The sequence below is a fragment of the Phyllobates terribilis genome, unplaced genomic scaffold (assembly GCF_046119375.1).
Source record: "Phyllobates terribilis strain yellow unplaced genomic scaffold, ASM4611937v1 Scaffold_12__6_contigs__length_324123572, whole genome shotgun sequence".
Classification (NCBI taxonomy): Eukaryota; Metazoa; Chordata; class Amphibia; order Anura; family Dendrobatidae; genus Phyllobates; species Phyllobates terribilis.
Window position 1 is genome coordinate 47,974,666 of NW_027362772.1, and position 19,736 is coordinate 47,994,401.

The window sequence follows — 19,736 nt, forward strand, 5'->3', positions numbered from 1 at the left end:
AATGAAGCTCCAGCAAAGGTTCTGTCCCTTCTTTGGAAACTTCTTGGAGGTGGCAAGGAGTTAATCCAGTCTGTTGTCATGGTAGCCATCTTGAATTAACCCATGCGTAAAGCGTGTCCACCATAATCCCTTCTCAAAATGGCTTCTGAGGGACCCGCTTTTGCTCATTTAGATTCCTACATGGAAGCAGGTTCTGCGAAAAGCCAGGATTAAACAGGAGACTGAGCGGCGATGATGGCGACGCTTCTTACAGCTGCGGCAGAATCGGAGAACTTCTGAGAACCTTCACATTACGGCATATCGCCCGCTGGGCAGGAAGCTCGTATCATTACCAGCCCAGGCTGCCATTCAGTTTTTATGATGGTGGAGGGGGGAACGAATAGTTGTCAGGAAGAGGGTGGAAAGGACGGGCCGAATTTCCACCCTTTATCAGTCGATAACACTGACATGTTAAATCTGTCTATACGGGATGACGATGTCCAGAGGTGAAGGGAAAAAGGGTCTTGTAAAATTTTCCCCCGGTGTGAACATCAACTCCGGTGACTTACAAAAATAACCAAAAAATGTGGTGGACAAAAGTTCATTTCCGCAAAAAGTTACAATGATAAAGAAAAATTTTTCTTCTTTTATCAAAAATTCTGGGAAAAATGACAACCAGTAATGGCAGCTTTCCCAGAAATGGGGTATTCCCAAAATTTCCAGAAAGTCCATAGGATGGGGAATAACTATTCGCTAGGGGTCCGGCTGATGGGTGGGCCAAACAGAGGCACTACTCGGCACTATTAGAGTAGGTACTTTTAGGGTATGTTCACGTAACAATTTTCGGCTCTGAAAAATGAGCCCTAAAAAACGCTCCGAATACGCTTCCTATTTTTTTCTGTTCCGTTCAGTATTTTGTGCGGCAAAAGAGGTAGTTCTTCAAGAATTTTCCGCCATTAAGGTGCTTCATAATTTTCCTAAAAAAATAAAAAAAACCTTTGTGAGTGTTTTGTAAGAGTTTTTGCCTAAAAAACACTGGCAGTTTATTCATTGCTTAATGAATTTTGAGACAAGAAAATGCTAAGAAAAACCTTAACAGAAAATGACTAATGTTACCAAGCAGCACTTCCACCTTAAAAATTGTTGTTTGACCGTCGGAAAAAAAAAAACCTAGTGTGAACATACCCTTCAGTTATGAGCACATGCAGTTTTTTGAAGATCAGCTGAAAAATTGCAAAAAAAAAAGTTGAAGTAGTTCAATCTTTTAAGCGTCTTTTTTCCCCGCTCTAAATTTCAAACAACTCCTGGTGGGAAAAAAGAAGGCAGATGTCACTTTTTTTTATCAGCGGCTTTTGATATAGTCCGCCCCAAACTAGATGCCGCCCAAACTAAGAGAAAAAACTCAAAGGGCTATGTGCACACGCAATTTTTTTGCAGAGTTTTCGGAGCAGAACCTCAAAGTTTTTGAAGAGTTTTGCATTTTTGGAGGAGGATTTTGGAGCGTTTCCACGACTAAAAACGACTCGCTGTGCACATGTTCAGGCTTTTGAACATCTTTTAACCACTTCAGGTTTCTAAAAACTACAAGTGGTTAAAAGAAGTGACCGGTTCATTCTTCTGGCATTTCCCGCTCGGAAGACGCTCTGTACTTTACAACACAAGTCAATGGTAAAGCCCAAAAGATGACTTGAATCTGCCTGAAAAACCCTAAGGTTGAAAGCACATGTTAAAAAAAAACAACAAAAAAAAAAACTTAAAAAATGTAAACTCGTTGCCTAATTCATTATTGCATGTGCTCCTTTTTTTGTCTATTTTTCTCTTTTTTGCCCGATTTTCACTTTCTCCTTGTTCTTTTCTAAATTTGCTGCCTTTTAAAAGTCTTCTTTAATATGTGTCCATCTGTTTTTTTTTGTTTTTTTCTATGGGCGAGGTTGGCATTTTTCAAATGTTTTCGTCTGCTTCATCAATTGCGACTTTTTAAAAAGTTGCAGAACTTTTTGCGCAAACATACTCCATACCCCCCTCCTCTGTCCGAAATCAATGATCTTTATGTGCAGTTCTAAATTTTTGTGCAAATTTTAGGGGAACAGGCTAGAAAAAGTTCCCAAAAAGTAATGTTATAAACAAAAATAAATAGAGCAGTTTGGGATTTTGCGCAAATGATCCTGAAAACGATGCAAATGTTTATTGGGGAATATTTGGGGGATTTTTTGCAACTATTTTTGCAAGGACACCGACATTGGGATTGTACGGCTTTGTGGATATTATACAGAACATTTTCTGTATAGAAAATCATCCTTCGGAGGATGGACTGCAACCTATAGCTCATCAGCTGTTGTAAAACTACAACTCCCAGCATGTCCTGACTGCTGTTGTCAGCAAGTAATGGGTTCTGGTTCGCTATAGGATGGCTGATGATATGGTGGTCGATCCATAAGGCTGATTCCCGCAAATTTTAGGTTTTACCGTAAGATGTGAGCCGAGTTCTCCACTTCATACGGCGCTGTGTAGCCATAATGATGATTTAGCCCCGGATAAGTAAAGTGCATTCATCATATCGCTTAATGCATTTAGCTATAATTCCCCTGCAGTCAAAGGGCCGGAAGCGCCCCGACCGATGTAATGAGGTCGCCGACATGCTTTATATTAAACTTCACTTGAACATATTATAGCGCTATTAGTCAAGAGGACTGCGATATACTGGAGATGTGGAAAGGATTCCTCCGAAACTGAGCGGAAATTCTCCAAATCCTCCTGCAAAACTCCTCAAAAATTTAAGAGTTTCTGCTCCAAAACTTCCTTAAAACAACTCTGTGTTTTCTGCTCAGAAAACTCAGTAAAAAGGTTCCATATGCAAATACATTGTTCACAGGCTCAGACTGGCCGGCAGGAGAGCAGGAGAATCCTCTGGTAGGCCACACCGTTTGTTTTTTTTACATGGAATTTGAAAATCCATGTGAAAAAAACACATACGCTCAGAGTTTTTTAAGCTTTTTCTTTCAGATAATTTTTTTTTTTTTTGGGCAACCTTTTCGATGTGTCAAATTTCGAAGAATCTGCCTAGAAGAAGCGAAAAGTATGCAAGAAATATGGCCAGTTTTCTCACCAGAACCCAACGACTCTAGGCAAATGCCAGAACACATGGCCCCTGGGGGCCGTCTTTGGTGGATGTGTGTACTATGTACATGGAGCGGTGCTCAAAAGGTGACCTGCTCCATTCGACGCAGGTGATGGCTGCGCTATACAGCTGGCGCCTGAGTCTGACTGCTGTGGTCGGAGCTAACCTCTTAGATGTCAATCATGATCAAGGCATAAAGAGGCTGGAGATGGGGGAACCATTTTGGACCCTTTGGTTCCTCCTGTAGCCTATTCACGTGGCACAGTGGTCATTGTGGCCATCGGGCTGCACTTCCAGAAGTTGCACTGGGTGGTAGGGAAGTTATACTGGGCGGCCATTCATTGGCAGGATAAGCCTCCTCCTCTGAAGGCCGCAGATGTCTGCGCATCCTGCGTTCTGTTGAAAAATCCCTAAATCTTTCACCTTGTAAGAATACATTTTCAGCATTCTTCAGAGCAGCGTAAATCATGTCCAGGGTAGGAGAAAATCGACAGGAAACACCTTGCGCACAGTGGAGGTGGGGAGGGTCCGGCCTGCGAAATGTGTCTGCCCCTCATTACTATAAATCCATTAGATCCTCTATATTGTACACGACAGTTATGCAAGAATCATACCAGAATTCTGCTTCCCATGTGTCCACAGCAGCACAGAGGATTTTAAGACTTAAGTATAATGTTCTGATCAAAGCAATGTATGTACACAGTGACTGCACCAGCAGAATAGTGAGTGCAGCTCTGGAGTATAATACAGGATGTAACTCAGGATCAGTAATGTAATGTATGTACACAGTGACTGCACCAGCAGAATAGTGAGTGCAGCTCTGGAGTATAATACAGGATGTAACTCAGGATCAGTACAGGATCAGTAATGTAATGTATGTACACAGTGACTGCACCAGCAGAATAGTGAGTGCAGCTCTGGAGTATAATACAGGATGTAACTCAGGATCAGTAATGTAATGTATGTACACAGTGACTGCACCAGCAGAATAGTGAGTGCAGCTCTGGAGTATAATACAGGATGTAACTCAGGATCAGTAATGTAATGTATGTACACAGTGACTGCACCAGCAGAATAGTGAGTGCAGCTCTGGAGTATAATACAGGATGTAACTCAGGATCAGTAATGTAATGTATGTACACAGTGACTGCACCAGCAGAATAGTGAGTGCAGCTCTGGAGTATAATACAGGATGTAACTCAGAATCAGTACAGGTATGTACACAGTGACTGCACTAGCAGAATAGTGAGTGCAGCTCTGGAGTATAATACAGGATGTAACTCAGGATCAGTAATGTAATGTATGTACACAGTGACTGCACCAGCTGAATAGTGAGTGCAGCTCTGGAGTATAATACAGGATGTAACCCAGGATCAGTACAGGATCAGTAATTTAATATATGTACACAGTGACTGCACCATCAGAATAGTGAGTGCAGCTCTGGAGTATAATACAGGATGTAACTCAAGATTCGTAATGTAATGTATGTACAGAGTGACTACACCTGCAGAATAGTGAGTGCAGCTCTGGAGTATAATACAGGATGTAACTCAGGATCAGTACAGGATCAGTAATGTAATGTATGTACACAGTGACTGCACCAGCAGAATAGTGAGTATAATACAGGATGTAACTCAGGATCAGTACAGGTATGTACACAGTGACTGCACTAGCAGAATAGTGAGTGCAGCTCTGGAGTATAATACAGGATGTAACTCAGGATCAGTAATGTAATGTATGTACACAGTGACTGCACCAGCAGAATAGTGAGTGCAGCTCTGGAGTATAATACAGGATGTAACTCAGGATCAGTACAGGTATGTACACAGTGACTGCACCAGCAGAATAGTGAGCGCAGCTCTGGAGTACAATACAGGATGTAACTCAGGATCAGTAATGTAATGTATGTACACAGTGACTGCACCAGCAGAATAGTGAGTGCAGCTCTGGAGTATACAGGAGGTAACTCAGGATCAGTAATGTAATGTATGTACTCAGTGACTGCACCAGCAGAATAGTGAGTGCAGCTCTAGGGTATAATACAGGATGTAACTCAGGATCAGTAATGTAATGTATGTACACAGTGACGGCACCAGGAGAATAGTGAGTGCAGCTCTGGAGTATAATACAGGATGTAACTCAGGATCAGTACAGGATCAGTAATGTAATGTATGTACACAGTGACTGCACCAGCAGAATAGTGAGTGCAGCTCTGGAGTATAATACAGGATGTAACTCCGGATCAGTAATGTAATGTATGTACACAGTGACTGCACCAGGAGAATGGTGAGTGCAGCTCTGGAGTATAATACAGGAGGTAACTCAGGATCAGTACAGGATCAGTAATGTAATGTATGTACACAGTGACTGCACCAGCAGAATAGTGAGTGCAGCTCTGGAGTATACTGGAGGTAGGTCAGGATCAGTATTGTGATGTATCTTCTCTTCTTTTTTAGGAATAACAGAAGCTAATACTCTGCACTTGCGCGGATGTCCTGTACTGGAGCTTCCGTCCTGCTATGAGGTAGGTAACATTATGTCTTATGTGAGGGCTGCGGAGCTGCTCTTCCAGTGTCACCCTTGTTGTCCCTGGCACTGCTCGGCTCTGCCATGTAGAGGTGAAGTCTTCGTAGTCTGGTTTGTGGACGGTGACATGAGGCTTTTGGCCATGGTGGTTGGGTTATTGGACACATTCACACCTGTACATAATGATAGCTCAGATCACCCATGAACATGTCCGCTCAGGACTGGCACTGCTCATAGGGAACAAAACCTGCAATTATGGTCCAAAAATGTTCCTATTTGGCTGGTAAATCTGGGTATTGAAGCTCCCTGAATTCCTTATGGGATGGACGGCTAAAACCCATCTTTATGCCCCATTCAGAAAAGCAGAGTGATAAGATGCAGCGCGGAGATTAGGAGGAGTCGTCTCATTCTCTTTGGAGCATCCGGAAGTTCATATAGAAAAAGTGTAATACCTCATTTCTCCAGAGGAGGCACTGTAGGAAACTTGAACACTTGCTGCCTGGTGCGCCACATGCGATCACCGGGTCACAGCTTCTTACAATGTATCGCCCCATAGGACCGGTCTCTACAAGGGAAAGAAATCAATGTGCCATCCGGTAATAACGTATAGAACTGATAGTTCCTATGAGTCAGCGCAATATCCGTTGTAATAGTGGGGGATCCCCCTTTATAAACTCTATGGAAACATGCAGAGTAACAATGCAAAGTCACTTCCGATATTCTAAATTTGTTTTTAAAAAGAAATGAAATGAGGACCCCTCCCCCCATCTAATAACTGTATGGTGTTACTCATCAGCCTGTTCTGTGCTGCGCACTCAGTGACTTGTACGGACCTGACATCTTTAAGGGAGGGCAGAACACTTATGGCTAGTCATAATCTGATCACAGCACATTGTGATGTCATAGAGCAGAGATAATGCACACAGTGATGTCACAGTACAGGGATAATGCACACAGTGATGTCACAGTACAGGATAATGCACACAGTGATGTCACAGTACAGGGATAATGCACACAGTGATGTCACAGTACAGGATAATGCACACAGTGATGTCACAGTACAGGGATAATGCACACAGTGATGTCACAGTACAGGATAATGCACACAGTGATGTCACAGTACAGGGATAATATACATAGTGATGTCACAGTACAGGATAATGCACACAGTGATGTCACAGTACAGGATAATACACACAGTGATGTCACAGTACAGGATAATGCACACAGTGATGTCACAGTACAGGATAATACACACAGTGATGTCACAGTGCAGGATAATCCACACAGTGATGTCACAGTGCAGGATAATGCACACAGTGATGTCACAGTGCAGGATAATGCACACAGTGATGTCACAGTACAGGGATAATGCACACAGTGATGTCACAGTACAGGGATAATGCACACAGTGATGTCACAGTACAGGGATAATGCACACAGTGATGTCACAGTACAGGATAATGCACACAGTGATGTCACAGTACAGGGATAATATACACAGTGATGTCACAGTACAGGGATAATGCACACAGTGATGTCACAGTACAGGGATAATGCACACAGTGATGTCACAGTACAGGATAATGCACACAGTGATGTCACAGTACAGGATAATGCATACAGTGATGTCACAGTACAGGGATAATATACACAGTGATGTCACAGTACAGGATAATGCACACAGTGATGTCACAGTACAGGATAATGCACACAGTGATGTCACAGTACAGGATAATGCACACAGTGATGTCACAGTACAGGATAATACACACAGTGATGTCACAGTACAGGATAATCCACACAGTGATGTCACAGTGCAGGATAATACACACAGTGATGTCACAGTGCAGGATAATGCACACAGTGATGTCACAGTACAGGATAATACACACAGTGATGTCACAATACAGGGATAATATACACAGTGATGTCACAGAACAGGATAATGCACACAGTTATGTCACAGTACAGGGATAATATACACAGTGATGTCACAGTACAGGATAATGCACACAGTGATGTCACAGTACAGGATAATGCACACAGTGATGTCATAGTACAGGATAATACACACAGTGATGTCATAGTACAGGATAACACACAGTGATGTCACTGCATCAAAATAATGATCACAGTGATGTCACAGTACAGGGATAATACAAACAGCGATGTGATAGAGCATATATAATGCACACAGTGATGTCACAGTATAAGGATAATTCACACAGTGATGTCATAGAGCAGAGATAATGCACAGAGAAATCACAGAACAGGATACTGCACACAGTGATCTCACAGTAAAATGATAATACAAACAGTGATGTAACTGTATCAAAATAATGCTCACAGTGATGTGACAGTACAGGAATAACACACAGGGAAATCACAGTATAGGATACTGCACACAGTGATGTCATAGAGTAGAGATAATGCACACAGTGATGTCACAGTATTGGGATAATACACACTGATGTCATAGAGCAGATATAATGCACACAGTGATGTCACAGTATAAGGATAATGTATAGAGTGATGTCATAGAGCAGAGTTAATGCACAGAGAGGTCACAGTACAGGATAATACTCAGTGATGTTACAGTATCAAAATAATGCTCACAGTGATGTGGCAGTACTGGGATAACGCACAGAGAAGTCACACTGTAGGATACTGCACAGTGATGACATAGAGGAGATATACTGTGACATCACTGTGTGCATGATCTCTGCTCTATGACATCACTTTGTGTATTATCCCGATACTGTGACATCACTGTGTGCATTATCTCTGCTCTATGACATCACTGTGTGTATTATCCCGATACTGTGACATCACTGTGTTATTACATCTCTAGAGGTTCAGTATGCTTCTAAGCACATTCTGGGGGATACATAACGGCCCTCGCATATGATTCCCCTCAGTGTCTCACACACATTTCAGGATAATGCACACAGTGATGTCACAGTACAGGATAATGCACACAGTGATGTCACAGTGCAGGATAATGCACACAGTGATGTCACAGTACAGGGATAATGCACACACAGTGATGTCACAGCACAAAGACAAAGCACACAATGATGTCACAGTACAAGGATAATGCACACTGATGTCACAGTACAGGATAATACACACAGTGATGTCACAGTACAGGATAATGCACACAGTGATGTCACAGTACAGGATAATACACAGTGATGTCACAGTACAGGATAATGCACACAGTGATGTCACAGTACAGGATAATGCACACAGTGATGTCACAGTACAGGATAATACACACAGTGATGTCACAGTGCAGGATAATGCACACAGTGATGTCACAGTACAGGATAATACACACAGTGATGTCATAGTACAGGATAATACACACAGTGATGTCACAGTACAGGATAATGCACACAGTGATGTCACAGTACAGGATAATACGCACAGTGATGTCACAGTACAGGATAATACACACAGTGATGTCACAATACAGGGATAATATACACAGTGATATCACAATACAGGGATAATGCACACAGTGATGTCACAGTACAGGATAATGCACACAGTGATGTCACAGTACAGGGATAATATACACAGTGATGTCATAGTACAGGATAATACACACAGTGATGTCATAGTACAGGATAACACACAGTGATGTCACTGCATCAAAATATTGCTCACAGTGATGTCACAGTACAGGGATAATGCACACAGTGATGTCACAGTAAAGGATAATGCACTCAGTGATGTCACAGTAAAGGATAATGCACACACAGTGATGTCACTTCACAAAGACAATGCACACAGTGATGTCACATTACAAGGGTAATGCACACTGATGTCACAGTACAGGAATAATGCACACAGTCATGTCACAGTACAGGATAATACACAGTGATGTCACAGTACAGGGATAATGCACACAGTGATGTCACAGTACAGGGATAATGCACACAGTGGTGTCACAGTACAGGGATAATACACACAGTGATGTCACAGTACAGGGATAATGCACACAGTGATGTCACAGTACAGAGATAATACACACAGTGATGTCACAGTACAGGGATAATGCACACAGTGATGTCACAGTACAGAGATAATGCACACAGTGATGTCACAGTACAGGGATAATGCACACAGTGATGTCACAGTACAGGGATAATGCACACAGTGATGTCACAGTACAGGGATAATGCACACAGTGATGTCACAGTACAAGGATAATGCACACAGTGATGTCACAGTACAGAGATAATGCACACAGTGATGTCACAGTACAGGGATAATGCACACAGTGATGTCACAGTACAGGATAATGCACACAGTGATGTCACAGTGCAGGATAATCCACACAGTGATGTCACAGTGCAGGATAATGCACACAGTGATGTCACAGTACAGGATAATACACACAGTGATGTCACAGTGCAGGATAATACACACAGTGATGTCACAGTACAGAGATAATACACACAGTGATGTCACAGTACAGGGATAATGCACACAGTGATGTCACAGTAAAGGATAATGCACACACAGTGATGTCACTTCACAAAGACAATGCACACAGTGATGTCACATTACAAGGGTAATGCACACTGATGTCACAGTACAGGAATAATGCACACAGTCATGTCACAGTACAGGATAATACACAGTGATGTCACAGTACAGGGATAATGCACACAGTGATGTCACAGTACAGGGATAATGCACACAGTGGTGTCACAGTACAGGGATAATACACACAGTGATGTCACAGTACAGGGATAATGCACACAGTGATGTCACAGTACAGAGATAATACACACAGTGATGTCACAGTACAGGGATAATGCACACAGTGATGTCACAGTACAGAGATAATGCACACAGTGATGTCACAGTACAGGGATAATGCACACAGTGATGTCACAGTACAGGGATAATGCACACAGTGATGTCACAGTACAGGGATAATGCACACAGTGATGTCACAGTACAAGGATAATGCACACAGTGATGTCACAGTACAGAGATAATGCACACAGTGATGTCACAGTACAGGGATAATGCACACAGTGATGTCACAGTACAGGATAATGCACACAGTGATGTCACAGTGCAGGATAATCCACACAGTGATGTCACAGTGCAGGATAATGCACACAGTGATGTCACAGTACAGGATAATACACACAGTGATGTCACAGTGCAGGATAATACACACAGTGATGTCACAGTACAGAGATAATACACACAGTGATGTCACAGTACAGGGATAATGCACACAGTGATGTCACAGTACAGAGGTAATGCACACAGTGATGTCACAGTACAAGGATAATGCACACAGTGATGTCACAGTACAGAGATAATGCACACAGTGATGTAACAGTACAGGGATAATGCACACAGTGATGTCACAGTACAGGATAATCCACACAGTGATGTCACAGTGCAGGATAATGCACACAGTGATGTCACAGTACAGAGATAATACACACAGTGATGTCACAGTACAGAGATAATACACACAGTGATGTCACAGTACAGGGATAATACACACAGTGATGTCACAGTACAGGGATAATGCACACAGTGATGTCACAGTACAGAGATAATGCACACAGTGATGTCACAGTACAAGGATAATGCACACAGTGATGTCACAGTACAGGGATAATGCACACAGTGATGTCACAGTACAGAGATAATGCACACAGTGATGTCACAGTACAAGGATAATGCACACAGTGATGTCACAGTACAGAGATAATGCACTCAGTGATGTCACAGTACAGGGATAATGCACACAGTGATGTCACAGTACAGGATAATCCACACAGTGATGTCACAGTGCAGGATAATGCACACAGTGATGTCACAGTGCAGGATAATGCACACAGTGATGTCACAGTGCAGGATAATACACACAGTGATGTCACAGTGCAGGATAATACACACAGTGATGTCACAGTACAGGGATAATGCACACAGTGATGTCACAGTACAAGGATAATGCACACAGTGATGTCACAGTACAGGATAATACACACAGTGATGTCACAGTACAGGGATAATGCACACAGTGATGTCACAGTACAGGGATAATGCACACAGTGATGTCACAGTACAAGGATAATACACACAGTGATGTCACAGTACAGGGATAATGCACACAGTGATGTCACAGTACAGGGATATTGCACACAGTGATGTCACAGTACAGAGGTAATGCCATAAGTATCGCCCCTTTCCACTGCTCACACTCTTTACTATGTGTGACAGTGCCTCCCCTTCGCTGTTGGGCCTCATGGCAGCTGCTTCCTGCGCTTCTTTTTTAGTTATGCCCATTAGTGTATGTGTCAGTGACGGAGACCATCTTTGTCGTTCTCCGGAGGAATGCCATGTGGGCAGACAGTTTTTTCCCCTATTTCTGCATTGTGTCACATAAAGAGGGTATGCTGCCAGTCCCCCGGGGTCTCTATATCCAGCATAACCATGCGGATAGATAGGACGGGCTGAGTAGGTTAAAAGGTGACTTCCTATCTGATGTGGCACATGGGGCTTCAGCTGCTGGCTGCTCAGCCGCTCTGACCTCTGCTTGCCTTTTGACCTTGTCTGCAGTCCCAGACTGTCTGCAGCTGGGATGTTGTCACCTTTGACCCTAGTCAGTCTCAATAACAAACCTCCCCCACACCCCCTACCCCAGCTTGTGACCCTTCCCCCACCAACTAAAAGCGTGCTTTGCTTCCAGATGCCTTTATACTGCCATCTCACTTGCCAGCCTGCGTACAGGGCACAGATCTGGAAATACCCGCTGCCGGGAAATTTGGTCTGTGCTTAAAGGGGTTTTCCAAGTAACGCTGCATATTGAAAAGTTCAATTCTATTTGTATTTCAATTATTCAATCTTTTTGTGCTTGCTGTAAGTGAATGGAAACCTGGACAAAGCCAATTCCTACAGCTACTGGTCTGATTCAATGTAACATGCTTTGTTTGAGCTGGAAATGATCAGCATGGGTTTGAATTTAAAGTGATTTTAAAGTGTAACCGTCCCTTTAATTTTTATTTCATAAATCAATAGTGCACATGAAAATAAACAACTTTGTAATATATCTTAATAAAGAAATATGTTTCTTTCTCCTCCTGGACTGATCTTTCTCTATCAAACCAGAGAGATTACTGATACAGGAGATGACAGTTACTTTTCATAAAGTTCTATGGAAAGGGGAGGAGCTAGAGGCAAGTATGAAGTTTAAACTGTAACTGTCACTGTCATTTCAACAGACTACCTGTCTTTGCCTCTAGCTCCTCCCACCTCCATAGAACTTTGATAAGCAACTGTCATCTCGTATCTCAGTATTGTGAAAATCTGCATTCATTACAAAACTTTATCCCTGAATTGAGAGTGAACAATCAGTCCAGGAGGAGAATGAAGCAGATTTCTCTGATAACATATATTACGAAGTTTCATTTTTTCACACGTACTACTGATTTCTGTTAAAAAAAATAAAACGACATTAACCCTTTAAGGAATCAAGGATTCCGTTCACTGACAGCAAGCAATAGCTTTAAAAAACAAAAGCGCATATAGTAATACAACCATAGCAGATTGTTCACATATCTCTCAACATTTGCATCTTTATTTACAGGACACTTTTAGCCCCACCCCCTAGTATACAAGGGGTGGGGCCCACTTTTATGCATATTTTGTCTTGCCCACTTTGCTATTCGTTTTGCAGAATGCTTAAGAGGTATGACCTTACCAGGAACTCTTCCACTCAGGGCTATAGAACAGCTATGTGACAAAATGTGAAAGCTGATGATGACCTCAGACCTGAATCCTTCATTGAGGTGAACAAGAGGACCCTGGAGTTCCCTTCCAACTCTAACATTCTATGATTCTATAATAATGGTGGTCATATTGTTTCAATTGATGTTTTTTGGCCAGAAAATGACCATGTACACTTGATGACCCGTCGGTGACAGAGAATATGGAGGTGACTTCATATGCTAGAGTGGTTATTGCAACAGGTCTTCTGTGATGATGACCTCTGGTGGAGACACTGTCAGACTGATTTAAGAATAGGGCAAATAAGGGCCAGAAAATGCCCATGTACATTTCATGACTTATCAGGGACAGGGAACATGGAGGTGATCATATTTGCTAGAGCTGTTATTGGGACAGGTTTTCCTTGACGACGACCTCTGGTGGAGACACTGTCAGACTGATTTCAGAACAAGAACCATATTACTAATGAAAAGGGCAAATATGGGCTAGAAAAAGCCCATGTACACTTCATGACCTATTGTTAACAGGGAACATGGAGGTGACCATATTTGCTAGAGCTGCTTGGAACAAGTGATGGCTACCTCTGGTGGAGACTCTATCAGACTGATTAAAGAATAGGGACCCTATTACCAATGAAAAGGACAAGGATGGGCCAGAAAATGCCCATGTACACTTCATGACCCATCGGGGACAGGAAACATAGAGTGATCATATACGCTAGAGCCATTATTGGAACAGATCTTCCTTGGCGACAACCTCTGGTGGAGACACTGTCAGTTTGATTTAAGAATAATTACCAATGAAAAGGGCAAATACGGGTCATGTGACCCCTCTGGCTTTGCTGATTGGCTTAGAAAGCCTATAAAGGGGACAGGAGAGGCAAAAAAATGGCCCATTCTTAGGGGAATATTTACATGTGAGGTGATTATGTTGCGCCTCTGGGCCTGACCATGTCAGAAAAGACAGGAACCTACGCCAAACAGCGAAATGTGTGTTTTGTGGACAGATGTAGCAGAGCCGAACTTGTCAGTTGGCACAACCCACATCAGCATATAAATCTGCCGCATTGAACGGTTAACTCGCTACCTCGGCTCTGCTACCTCCTTTTCGGTAGGTTTTCTCTCCGGTTCAAGCGTTGTGACTTTAGTCATTCTGCTCGTTTTTTGGTGAGGCCTAGCAGACGGCATTGCGCAGAGCTGGCCACAACGACGGCTCCCTACAGCTGCTCCCATGCTGCAGTTGGAGAGGTGCCACCATTTTGTACGGCTTCGGAGTCAGGGAGCTCTGAAATGGCGTCCGCCTGGCACGGCCCGTAGAAGGCTGGGCTAGCGAATAGCTTTTTTTTTTTTTTACGAAAAAAAGGCCCACCGCCCTGTCGGACCTGTCTACTGACAAACGCAGACAGGTTTCTGTGGTTACAAGAGGGAAAGGGGAGCGAAAAAAAAAAGACGAGAAAATCAGAAAAAGAGAGAGAGAGACAGGGAGCCGACTGGTACAGGCAGGAAAGGAGTGGCAGAGCGGGCGACGCTGAAAGGGTGAGCGAACCAGAGGAGACGGCAGCTTCTCCAAGGCGGCAATTAAACAGAAGGAGGAAAGATACGGAACCGGTGAATGGAGACTGAGCCACAAGAGCCGCGCAAAGTGCACAGGATTCCGCAGCATTTAACCACTTAATAGCCGCTGGGTGCAAAGAAATGGCTGAAAAGAAAAATTAATATGATCAATTATTTTAGTATTTTATTTGGGGTATACATCGCAATTTTGCTTTACAGATGTAGCAGAGCTGAGGCGGTCACAGCAGATATATTGGTGCATGAACAGGAGCCAATACTCAGATTTTACATATTTGGCTCCGCAGTGCTCCTCCTTACTACAGACCCCAGACCAGACTCCTCCTTACTACAGACCCCAGACCAGACTCCTCCTTACTACAGACCCCAGACCAGACTCCTCCTTACTACAGACCCCAGACCAGACTCCTCCTTACTACAGACCCCAGACCAGACTCCTCCTTACTACAGACCCCAGACCAGACTCCTCCTTACTACAGACCCCAGACCAGACTCCTCCTTACTACAGACCCTAGACCAGACTCCTCCTTACTACAGACCCCAGACCAGACTCCTCCTTACTACAGACCCCAGACCAGACTCCTCCTTACTACAGACCCCAGACCAGACTCTTCCTTACTACAGACCCCAGATCAGACTCCTCCTTACTACAGACCCCAGACCAGACTCCTCCTTACTACAGACCCCAGACCAGACTCCTCTTTACTACAGACCCCAGACCTGACTCCTCCTTACTACAGACCCCAGACCTGACTCCTTCTTACTACAGACCCCAGACCAGACTCCTCCTTACTACAGACTCCAGACCAGACTCCTCCTTACTACAGACCCCAGACCAGACTCCTCCTTACTACAGACCCCAGACCAGACTCCTCTTTACTACAGACCCCAGACCAGAATCCTCCTTACTACAGACCCCAGACCAGAATCCTCCTTACTACAGACCCCAGACCAGAATCCTCTTTACTGCAGACCCCAGACCAGACTCCTCCTTACTACAGACCCCAGACCAGACTCCTCCTCACTACAGACCGCAGAACAAACTCGTCCTTACTACAGACCCCAGACAAGGATCCTCCTCACTACAGACCCCAGACCAGACTCCTCCTAACTACTGACCCCAGACCAGACTCCTCCTTACTACAAACCCCAGACCAGACTCCTCCTTACTACAGACCCCAGACCAGACTCCTCCTTACTGCAGACCCCAGACCAGACTCCTCACTACAGACCCCAGACCAGATTCCTCCTTACTACAGACCCCAGACCAGACTCCTCCTTACTACAGACCCCAGACCAGACTCCTCCTTACTACAGACCCCAGACCAGACTCCTCCTTACTACAGATCCCAGACCAGACTCCTCCTCACTACTGACCCCAGACCAGACTCCTCCTTACTACAGACCCCAGACCAGACTACTCCTTACTACAGACTCCAGACCAGACTCCTCCTTACTACAGACCCCAGACCAGACTCCTCCTTACTACAGACCCCAGACCAGACTCCTCCTTACTACAGACCCCAGACCAGACTCCTCTTTACTACAGACCCCAGACCAGAATCCTCCTTACTACAGACCCCAGACCAGACTCCTCTTTACTACAGACCCCAGACCAGACTCCTACTTACTACAGACCCCAGACCAGAATCCTCCTTACTGCAGACCCCATACCAGACTCCTCCTTACTACAGATCGCAGAACAAACTCCTCCTTACTACAGACCCCAGACCTGACTCGTCCTTACTACAGACCCCAGACCAGACTCCTCCTTATTACAGAACTCAGACCAGACTCCTCCTTACTACAAACCCCAGACCAGACTCCTGCTTATTACAGACCCCAGACCAGACTTCTCCTTATTACAGAACTCAGACCAGACTCCTCCTTATTACAGAACTCAGACCAGACTCCTCCTTACTACAAACCCCGAACCTGACTCCTCCTTATTACAGACCCCAGACCAGACTCCTCCTTACTATGAAACTCAGACCAGACTCCTCCTTACTACAGACCCCAGACCTGACTCCTCCTTACTACTGACCCCAGACCTGACTCCTCCTTACTACTGACCCCAGACCTGACTCCTCCTTACTACTGACCCCAGACCTGACTCCTCCTTACTACAGACCCCAGACCAGACTCCTTCTTATTACAGACCCCAGACCAGACTCCTCCTTACTACAGACCCCAGATCAGACTCTTGATTACTACAGACCCCAGGCCAGACTACTCCTTACTACAGACTACAGACCAGACTCCTCCTTACTACAGGCCCCAGACCAGACTCCTCCTTATTACAGACCCCAGACCATACTCCTCCTTACTACAGACCTCAGACGAGACTCCTCCTTACTACGGACCCCAGACCATAATCCTCATTACTACAGACCCCAGACCAGACGTCTCCTTACTACAGACCCCAGACCAGACTCCTCCTTACTATAGACCCCAGACCAGACTCCTTCTTACTACAGACCCCACAACAGTCCTGCTAACTACAGCCCAGACTCCTCACTACTACATGCAAAAGACCTGACTCCTCCTTACTGCAGACCCCAGACCAGACTCATACTCATTACAGACCCCAGACCAGACTCCTCACTATATACCAGACTCCTCCTTACTACAGACCCCAGACCAGACTCCTCCTTACTACAGACCCCAGACAAGACTCCTCCTTACTACAGACCCCAGACCAGACTCCTCCTTACTACAGACCCCACAGCAGTGTCCTGCTAACTACAGCCCAGACTCCTCCCTACTACATGCAAAAGACCTGACTCCTCCTTGCTGCAAACCCCAGACCAGACTCATACTCATGGCAGACCCCAGACCAGACTCCTCACTACATACCAGACTCCTCCTTACTGCAGACCCCAGACCAGACTCCTCCTTACTACAGACCCCAGACCAGACTCCTCCTTACTACAGACCCCAGACAAGACTCCTCCTTACTACAGACCCCAGACAAGACTCCTCCTTACTACAGACCCCAGACCAGACTCCACCTTACTACAGACTCCAGACCAGACTCCTCCTTACTACAGACCCCAGACCAGACTCCTCCTTACTACAGACGCCAGACCAGACTTCTCCTTACTGCAAACCCCAGACCAGACTCCTCCTTACTAAAAACCACAGATCATACACCCCATACTACAGACCACAGGACAGATTCCATCTTAGTAAAGACCCCAGACCAGGTTCACCTTATTACACATCCCAGGTCAGACTCCACTTTACTACTGAGCTCAGACCCGAGTTCTCCATGCTACAGAACACAGACTCCTCCTTACTACAGACCCCAGACCAGACTCCTCCTTTACATAGTCCTCCATACATAGTCCTCCATACATTATTCTGTATGGAGGACTATGTGGGGCTCATTATTCTGTATGGAGGACTATGTGGGGCCATTATACTGTATCAAGGACTATGTGAGGGCATTATACTGTATGGAGGAGTATGTGGGGCCATTATACTGTATGGAGGACTATGTGGGGCCCATTATTCTGTATGGAGGACTATGTGGGGCTCATTATTTTGTATGGAGGACTATGTGGGGCCCATTTTACTGTATGGAGGACTATGTGGGGCCCTTATACTGTATGGAGGACTATGTGGGGCTCATTATTCTGTATGGAGGACTATGTGGGGCTCATTATTTTGTATGGAGGACTATGTGGGGCCCATTTTACTGTATGGAGGACTATGTGGGGCCCTTATACTGTATGGAGGACTATGTGGCGCCCATTATTCTGTATGGAGGACTATGTGGGGCCCATTTTACTGTATGGAGGACTATGTGGAGCCATTATACTGTATGTAGGACTATGTGTGGCCCATTATTCTGTATGGAGGACTATGTGGGGCCCATTTTACTGTATGGAGGACTATGTGGAGCCATTATACTGTATGGAGGACTATGTGGGGCCCATTATACTGTATGGAGGATTATGTGGGGCTCATTATTCTGTATGGAGGACTATGTGGGGCCCATTATACTGTATCAAGGACTATGTGAGGCCATTATACTGTATGGAGAACTATGTGGGGCCCATTAGTCTGTATGGAGGACTATGTGGGGCTCATTATTTTGTATGGAAGACTATATGGGGCCATTATTCTGTATGGAGGAATATGTGGGGCCATTATACTGTATGGAGGACTATGTGGGGCCCTTATACTGTATGCAGGACTATGTGGGGCCCATTTTAGTGTATGGAGGACTATGTGGGGCCATTATACTGTATGGAAGACTATGTGGGGCCATTATACTGTATGGAGGACTATGTGGGTCCATTATACTGTATGGAGGGCTATGTGGGCCCATTATACTGTATGAAGGACTATGTGGGTCCATTATACTGTATAGCGGAATATGTGGTGACATTATTCTGTATGGAGGACTATGTGAGGCTTATTATTCTGTATGGAGGACTATGTGGGGCCCATTATACTGTATGGAGGACTATGTGGGGCCCTTATACTGTATGGAGGACTATGTGGGGCTCATTATTCTGTATGGAGGACTATGTGGGGCTCATTATTTTGTATGGAGGACTATGTGGGGCCCATTTTACTGTATGGAGGACTATGTGGGGCCCTTATACTGTATGGAGGACTATGTGGCGCCCATTATTCTGTATGGAGGACTATGTGGGGCTCATTATTTTGTATGGAAGACTATATGGGGCCATTATTCTGTATGGAGGAATATGTGGGGCCATTATACTGTATGGAGGACTATGTGGGGCCCTTATACT

General features: G+C 44.6%; 1 protein-coding gene across 6 annotated transcripts in view; it reads left to right on the forward strand.

Annotated features, from left to right (window-relative positions):
• The window catches only part of LOC141172017 (maternal B9.10 protein-like), a 202,936-nt gene that overhangs the window by 27,157 nt on the left and 156,043 nt on the right, over positions 1-19,736 (forward strand). For all 6 annotated transcript variants that reach the window (XM_073655792.1, XM_073655791.1, XM_073655790.1 and 3 more), the window contains one exon: positions 5,554-5,621. The gene's annotated coding sequence lies outside the window, so the exon portion shown is untranslated. The remainder of the gene's footprint in view (positions 1-5,553; positions 5,622-19,736) is intronic.